The sequence below is a fragment of the Tetranychus urticae genome, unplaced genomic scaffold, assembly GCF_039701765.1.
Source record: "Tetranychus urticae isolate SD_2017Ah unplaced genomic scaffold, NJAU_TeUrti_SD_1.0 Scaffold_4, whole genome shotgun sequence".
NCBI lineage: Eukaryota > Metazoa > Arthropoda > Arachnida > Trombidiformes > Tetranychidae > Tetranychus > Tetranychus urticae.
In genome coordinates, this window is record NW_028315836.1 from 717,501 (window position 1) to 725,000 (window position 7,500).

Below are 7,500 nucleotides of genomic sequence, written 5' to 3' on the forward strand. Positions count from 1 at the left end.
ACAAGCGAAATTCGCCCCTAAAAGAAAGCCAAGAATCATACTCAAGAAAATGCCAAAAGGAATAACAGATGCAGAAATTGCTGAATGCATAGCTACTAATTTTGAAAGTCTGAACTCAAACTCAGTAAACCTTGCACAGCTAGTAGAAAAGAACTTCCCCACTATCCAACAAAGCCACTACCACACCACCCCAGTACCCACAACCCTACAAGCCAACACCCAATCGCAATCAATGGAAACCGAAGACTCCCAACCCAAGTCGACCAACCCATACGCTGGAACCATAGACGTGAGATTTAGATTACGAATTAGAGATGAAATATATAAAGAACATGTTATTGTAGAATTAGATCCAACTATGTACCGAGTAATACAAAACGAAGGCAGAATCTTATATAACTGGAGCAGTTATAGAGTGGAAACCTACAAAAACATTACCCAGTGCATGAAATGCTGCAGATACGGTCACACTCCTAAAAGGTGTACCGACCCAATAGTGAAAGTATGTTATTACTGTGCCTCAACCGAACACCAAGGAAAAGATTGCCCAGTCAAAAAAGAAGAAGAACAACATCGCTGTTACAACTGTACTTACCGTAACACGAAGTTCAAAACCAAACTAAAAACGGACCACGCGGCTAACTCCCCCCAATGCAGAATTAGACAAGAGCAAGAAGAAAACTATTATAGAAGGACCGACTTCGGTCTTTAAAAGAAATAATAGTTAACCCAGATAAATTGAAAATCGCACAAGCAAACCTGAATAAAAGCCCAACGGCCCTAGTAGAACTAATGAACAAAATGATAGAAGCAGATATTCATATAGCAATTGTAACCGAGCCCCCAATAACAAAAAACAAACCAACTGGTATTTTCTCAACTTTTAAAGCATTCCACACCCCGGATACAACGAAGATGATAAGATCAATGATCCTTATTAGCCCGATACTGAAAACACAACCCAAACTACAGATCGACAAAACATCTCATGACTACTCCACAATTACGTTCGACCTGGAAAACAAGGAAAAGCTCTACATCACATCATTATACCTGGAACCCAAGGCACAATTAACTGACCCAAACTCCGCTCTACAAACCATAATAAACTTCAAATTTAGCAAATGGATACTTGCAGGCGATCTCAACGCACAAAGCCCCCTATGGGGAAGTCCTGAATACAACGATAAAGGGAAAACTATCACCAACTTACTGCAAGACAAAGACTTGATATCGGTAATTTATAGAAACTCACCAACCTGTATAACAACAAGGGACGGTAAAACCAGCAAATCTGTAATAGATGCAACCCTGGTAACAGAAAACCTCTTCGATCAAATAACAGCTTACTCGAACTCTCCAGACGTCATATCGCTCTCAGACCACACACTAATCACATTCATACTGGTACTGCAAATTGAAAGGAATCGTGATAAGCCGCTAAGAAAGAAGATTGACTATGAAAACATTGATTGGGAAAACTTCAACTCTACAACCTCCAAATTACTAGCTGATAGCGCCATCGACGAAGAAAGAATAGATAAAGCTGCAAATGAATTCCAAATTAATGAAATAACAGAAACCCTAACAAACATCATAGTCCAGGCAGCCACGAACTCAGTTAAAAAACCAGACCAAAAGACCAGAAAGAAAATGCCCCCCTGGTGGTGGAACCAAGAGATCGAAACCATCTCCAAAGACATAATAGGGATAAAGAGGAAAATGAGGAACTGCGGGCAGTATAAATGCCTGCAGCTCCAAGAAAGGAAAACCGAAAAAACGAAACAGCTGATCAAAGAAGTGCACAAAAGTAAAATAGAAAAATGGCTTCAGTTCATGCAAGGGACGACAGAGGATAACATCTGGTCAACGATACACATCGTTCAGTCAAAAACGAAAAAGAAAGCACAAACAAACCTAATAAGTGAGGATGGACAGATAATCCCTGTAAATAACGCACCAAAAGCCATCGCAAAAGCACTTTTCCCATCAGCAATTGAATACAAAGATCATCAGAACGCATCTACGAACCACTACCCCAGTACCCTACATACCAACCACCCTAGTAGCCTACCACCTACAACCGATCCACAACAACCAGAAACAATGATTGCCCAAACAAAACAACACAGCCCGGTACCGAAGATAGGCATCTCCGAATTCGAAAACATATTTGAAGAGGTAAACCACAAAAAAGCACCAGGAAAAGATATGTTGAACTCATCAATATGCGAGGCATTTAGGAAACTAGCGCCAAACATACTGCTGAAATTGTACCAAAAATGCATTGAACTTGCAATATTTCCGAGAATATGGAAAATATCACAGATAATCCCAATACATAAAGAAAAAAAAGGACCGCCATCAAACGCAAAAAACTATCGACCAATTGGCCTGCTTCCCATCTTAGCTAAAGGACTGGAAAAAATCCTCAACACGAGAATAACACATCACTACATAACAAATAAAATAATACACCAAAACCAACATGGGTTCACACCAACCAAATCAACCATTACTGCACTCCAACAGCTGACAGAACGCATCCAAAACCTTAAATCAAGCAACAATATCTGCGCGATACTAGCACTAGATATTGCTGGAGCTTTTGATAACCTGCCCTGGAAAGAGACAATTCAACAAATGAGAGAAGCAAAATGCCCTGAACAATACATCAGAATAATGCAAAGCTATTTCAAAGATAGGAAATATGAAATCATTTTTGATAACAAATCTCATACCCTAACCCCAGTGAAAGGCTGCGTCCAAGGAAGCCCACTCTCCCCTACATTGTGGAATATTATCATCAACCCTCTTATCACGAAGGCATGTAAAATCACACACACGCAAGCCTACGCGGATGACATCGTCTTCCTCTTCGGAGCTAAAAATGAAATAGATCTGGGAAACAAAATAGAAAAAATTCACTCAATAGCACAAGAATGGGCTGAAGAAAATCAGCTAAGTTTTGCCATTGAGAAAACAGAATTCATTCTCCTTAAAGGCATAATCAAAAGACCAATCTACCTTCAAGGGCAAAATACCCCGCTGGAACCCCTTAAAAGTATCAAGGTGCTTGGATTAACACTGGACAGTAAACTCAACTGGAAAGAGCACATCAAAAAGGCTATAACGAAAGCCACAATACTACACAAGATAATGAATTCACTATGCATGAATGGCATGGGCATAGACAGCAAATTCAGAAAAATATGCTACAACATGGTTTATTTACCAACATTGATGTACGGAAGTGAAATCTGGCATACAGCACTACAATTCAACAAAATGGTCGAAAAACTAAGAGAGAACCAGAGGAAAATCCTAATCAAAATGACCGGTGCATACAATCAATCTGCACTACCTGATCTACTTCTTATAACAAACGAGATTTCTATTGATTACAAAATTAAGGCTGCAGCATACAAAAATATGCTAAACAACAACCAAGAAACAGAGATAGAATTCAAAGTGGAGGGCTTCGAAACAGAAAAAAGAATATACCCCTTCTCAAACTTCCACCCGTGGGCTGCCCCATCAACCCAACCAGTAATCAAGCTAACCGAAAGTGATAATGCAAAAGCACACCAAGAGAATCGCATTACTATATACACAGATGGAGCCGCAAATGATAGTGGTACCGGTGCATCTTTTATTGCAATGGAAAAGGAAAAAGAAATTAAAAGGAAAAAAATCAAACTGCACCATCTGTGCACGGCGTACCAGGCTGAGGCCATCGCCATAAGGGAAGCCTTATTATATATACAGAATATAAGTAACAGAAAACAATATGAGAAGACCAAATACCTCATAAGGACGGACTGCAAGGCGGTCCTCCAATCACTGATGAAAGTTAAAACATCAAATCCTTTACTACACGAGATCCTCTCCATTATTGCAGAACTGCAAAAAGCGAAAATTCAACTACACCTCGAGTGGGTTAAAAGCCATGATAAGTCAACTGGAAACATCCTTGCCGATAATCTGGCAAAACAAGCCACCACATACAAAAGAGCACCAGTCTATTATACGATCTCCTTAGATAAGATAAAAGAAGCTACCAAAACCTGGGCAAAACAAAAAACAAAAGAATTTATTGAAGAGAAATCATCAAGAAACCTCAAAGAAATGATTAATCCTGTACAGGAAAGCTTCAAGAAAATACCGAATCGATATACCACATGGATGCTGACAGGGAAAGGCCCATTCAAGACCTACCTGAAGTTAATTGGTAAAACCCAACAAGATATGTGCCACTGCAAAACGGAAAACCAAAGTCCGAGACATCTTATATTTAGGTGCCCAAAATACGAGACAGAAAGACAGCATATAAGGCAATACATAAACAATACGACAGATCTAATAGAACTAGCCACGGATGAAGCAGAAGAAAATTTTAACCAGTTCGCACAAAAAATAGCCGAAGACCTAATAGCCAAAGAAAAAGAGGAAAAACAAAATAACAACAACAATAATAATAATAATAATAATAATTAGAAAACTAACTAGAGCAAACCTGAAGCAACAGCAACATATCCCTCTAATCAAACAGCTCCCCCTAACCTGCTGTAAATTAAAAACACAGCTAGCTAGTCACTACCCTAGTTACCCACTAGTCCACTATCCTACTCCCGCAATACCCTCAACACATGATCAAAAACTAAGCGCAGACTCAGAAGAAAGAAGAAGCAAACAGCGTGATACCACTCACACACTCAACAATACATCAAAGTCATTCCTTAAAACTCTTAAATATAAAGTGAAATCAACACTAACTCTCCTACAAACAACAGCTTTTCTACGAAATAACCCAAACCCCAACTACCTAGCCAGTATAACCAAGAAAATAGAAATGTCAACCGATGAAAAAGAAAAAACCAAACCGCAACAACGCGAACACGAGGAACACCCATATCACTGTGGTCCAGCAAGAAGGTCCCAAAGACTAGCCCAAGCATCACAAGAACCCGATCAACACACACAATCAACGAATCAGCAGAGTCTACCGTCAACACAAGATTCAGCATTCAGTGTGAGCATGGACACTCCTCTACCAGGAGTAGAGCCAGGCGAGACGTTGAGTGTATGGCTGGAAGAAGATCTGATCAACGACATAGACAGACAAAAGAAAATTCAATTTGATGCAGCTGACGATGCAACAAAGTGCTTCCTCATTAAACAGCGACTACCTTGGTGGATGCACGACTTCTTCGACGAGGTGTTCAGTGTGAAATTCGATCAGAGAGGCTTCATGAAAGAGAACCCACTCAACCCAACTGTGGTAGCGGCTTATACTGAAAAAATGATGGTAGAAATTAACACTGTGATGAAAAGATACAAAGAATCGCTTCTTAAAACCTCTGAAGCAAAACCAGGACAACAATGCCAAAGACAACCAAATCAAAAAGACGTGGAGAAGGAAAACATGGGATCACCAACTCTATCCCTTCCAGATGAAACGTATGAAATTTCCCTTAAAGTCAAAAGCTCCGATCTGGACCGAGAAGCAAACAAACCAGATAAGCAAGACAATGAGACAATACCTGAGCCAAGACCACCCACCACCCCACGACCTACTAGCTCACTACCTACTACCCCACTACCATCAGTAAGCATGAATACAAGCAAAGACCCACAAGTCGAAACAACCTCCGAGTCAAACCAACAACCAGGCAAACAAACCAAACCCGCAAGGAAACTTTTTACAAGCACAGAAGATGGAAAGAAAACTGAAGAAAAACCTGATAATACAAAGGGAAAAGAAAAGGAGGAAAGAGATGAACAACCCCCAACAGTAAAGGGAAAACAAAGAAAAACAAATGCGCCAAAAGAAAAAATGAAACTTAAAGAAGAAAAAGAAAGCAGTGACTCTGAAGAAAAAGGAGAAGATGAAGGCAATGTGAGCGACGACCATGGAGATGAAGTCCTAGAGATAGAGGGAAAAGAACTAGAGCTAACAGTGAAAGTTGCATCAAGTAAATACGCATATTGGGATCCAAGAATACTGGACAAGGACCTAAAGCCAAGACTAAAAAAGAAGAAAGAAATCACTGTAAGGAAATGTATGACCACTCCTGAATGCAACTATATTGAAACCGGTAACTCTAAAAACCTGAAAGAACACAATCGAGTACACCACAAAGATCTCGACCCCAAATCGATGACAACGTTTATGAAATCAACCGAATATGTAGATATCAAATACAAGTGGGAAAAACAATTAGAAGAATGGACAAGGAAAGAAGCATTGAAACGCCAGACCAAAACGCACGAATCGAAGGGAAAGAAAAGATCAAAAAGTCCACACAAAAAATCACATAATAAATCATCCAAGAAACGTAAAAGACAAACATCACCATCACCATCACCACCATCAAACGAAGGATCATCAGAATCAGGATCAGGATCAGAATCAGGCTCGGAATGATATATGGACGTACTAATAACCAAACCACACACTTGAACAACTACCCCAATACTCCAGTATCCCACTACCCACTACCATAGTACCCTCTTATAATAGAACCTATCAATCTAATAAAAGTAGATACAGCGCCATCTATATCCTTTGTAAATGTCACCCCATGTTAAACAAGCATATAATGACAAACTCTACAAAACACCTCATGCCTTATCACTCTCGCTCCCCCTACCTTTTAACTAATATTATCAAATCTTCCTTGCTTCCAAATATCTGACTACTATCATTACCATTATTTATTTATTATCCATCCTGAAAATTCTTGTTTCCCATGACCCAAGTCTAATTGTAAGCTAGTTAAACTGCACCTACTCCATTGCACCAACTCAGCCATCATCCTCAAAACGACAAGTCGAAACCTCATTGGGCATCGAATTACAAAAACGGTGCTCCCTTTACAACATCACATCTTTAAACATCTATAACCCTTCAGCATACTAAACTGTTCCGAACAACATGAGCAACTCTACAAAAAGCCCAAAAGAGCAAGCAAAAATAGCTCTAACAAAAGACTGTGTCTGGCTCAATGAATATGAAAAAGGTGAATGGGAATACATGATCAAAAATTGTGACGATCGGATAGTTCATTTCATGAACTACCTTGCAGCAAGTAGAGCAGACCTTCTGATCCAATATCGAGTGTGGAAAGATGGGAACTTCACCCCCAGCGCACCCGAGTGTTTCAAATGGCCCTTCAATGAGCAACCGAAGCTAAGTGAACTAAAAGACTGTCTACAAATGAACATCATAAATCTTCGAAGTATTATTAGAGAAATACAAGCAAGTGAAGGAAAGCCGCATGTACCTTCCAAATCAAACAAAAGAAAGAAACAAAAACTAAACCTAGCCATTGTACCCAACAAAATAGCTGCAAGCCCAATACCAATCTCAACCATAGCCTCAACATCAAAAAGCACCACGAAAGAATCAAAGGAGCAGAACGCACCGGGTAATACACTAACTCCACCATCAACCGAGGCTAATGCAGAAGCCAAGGCTAAAGCGAGCTACCAAGAATT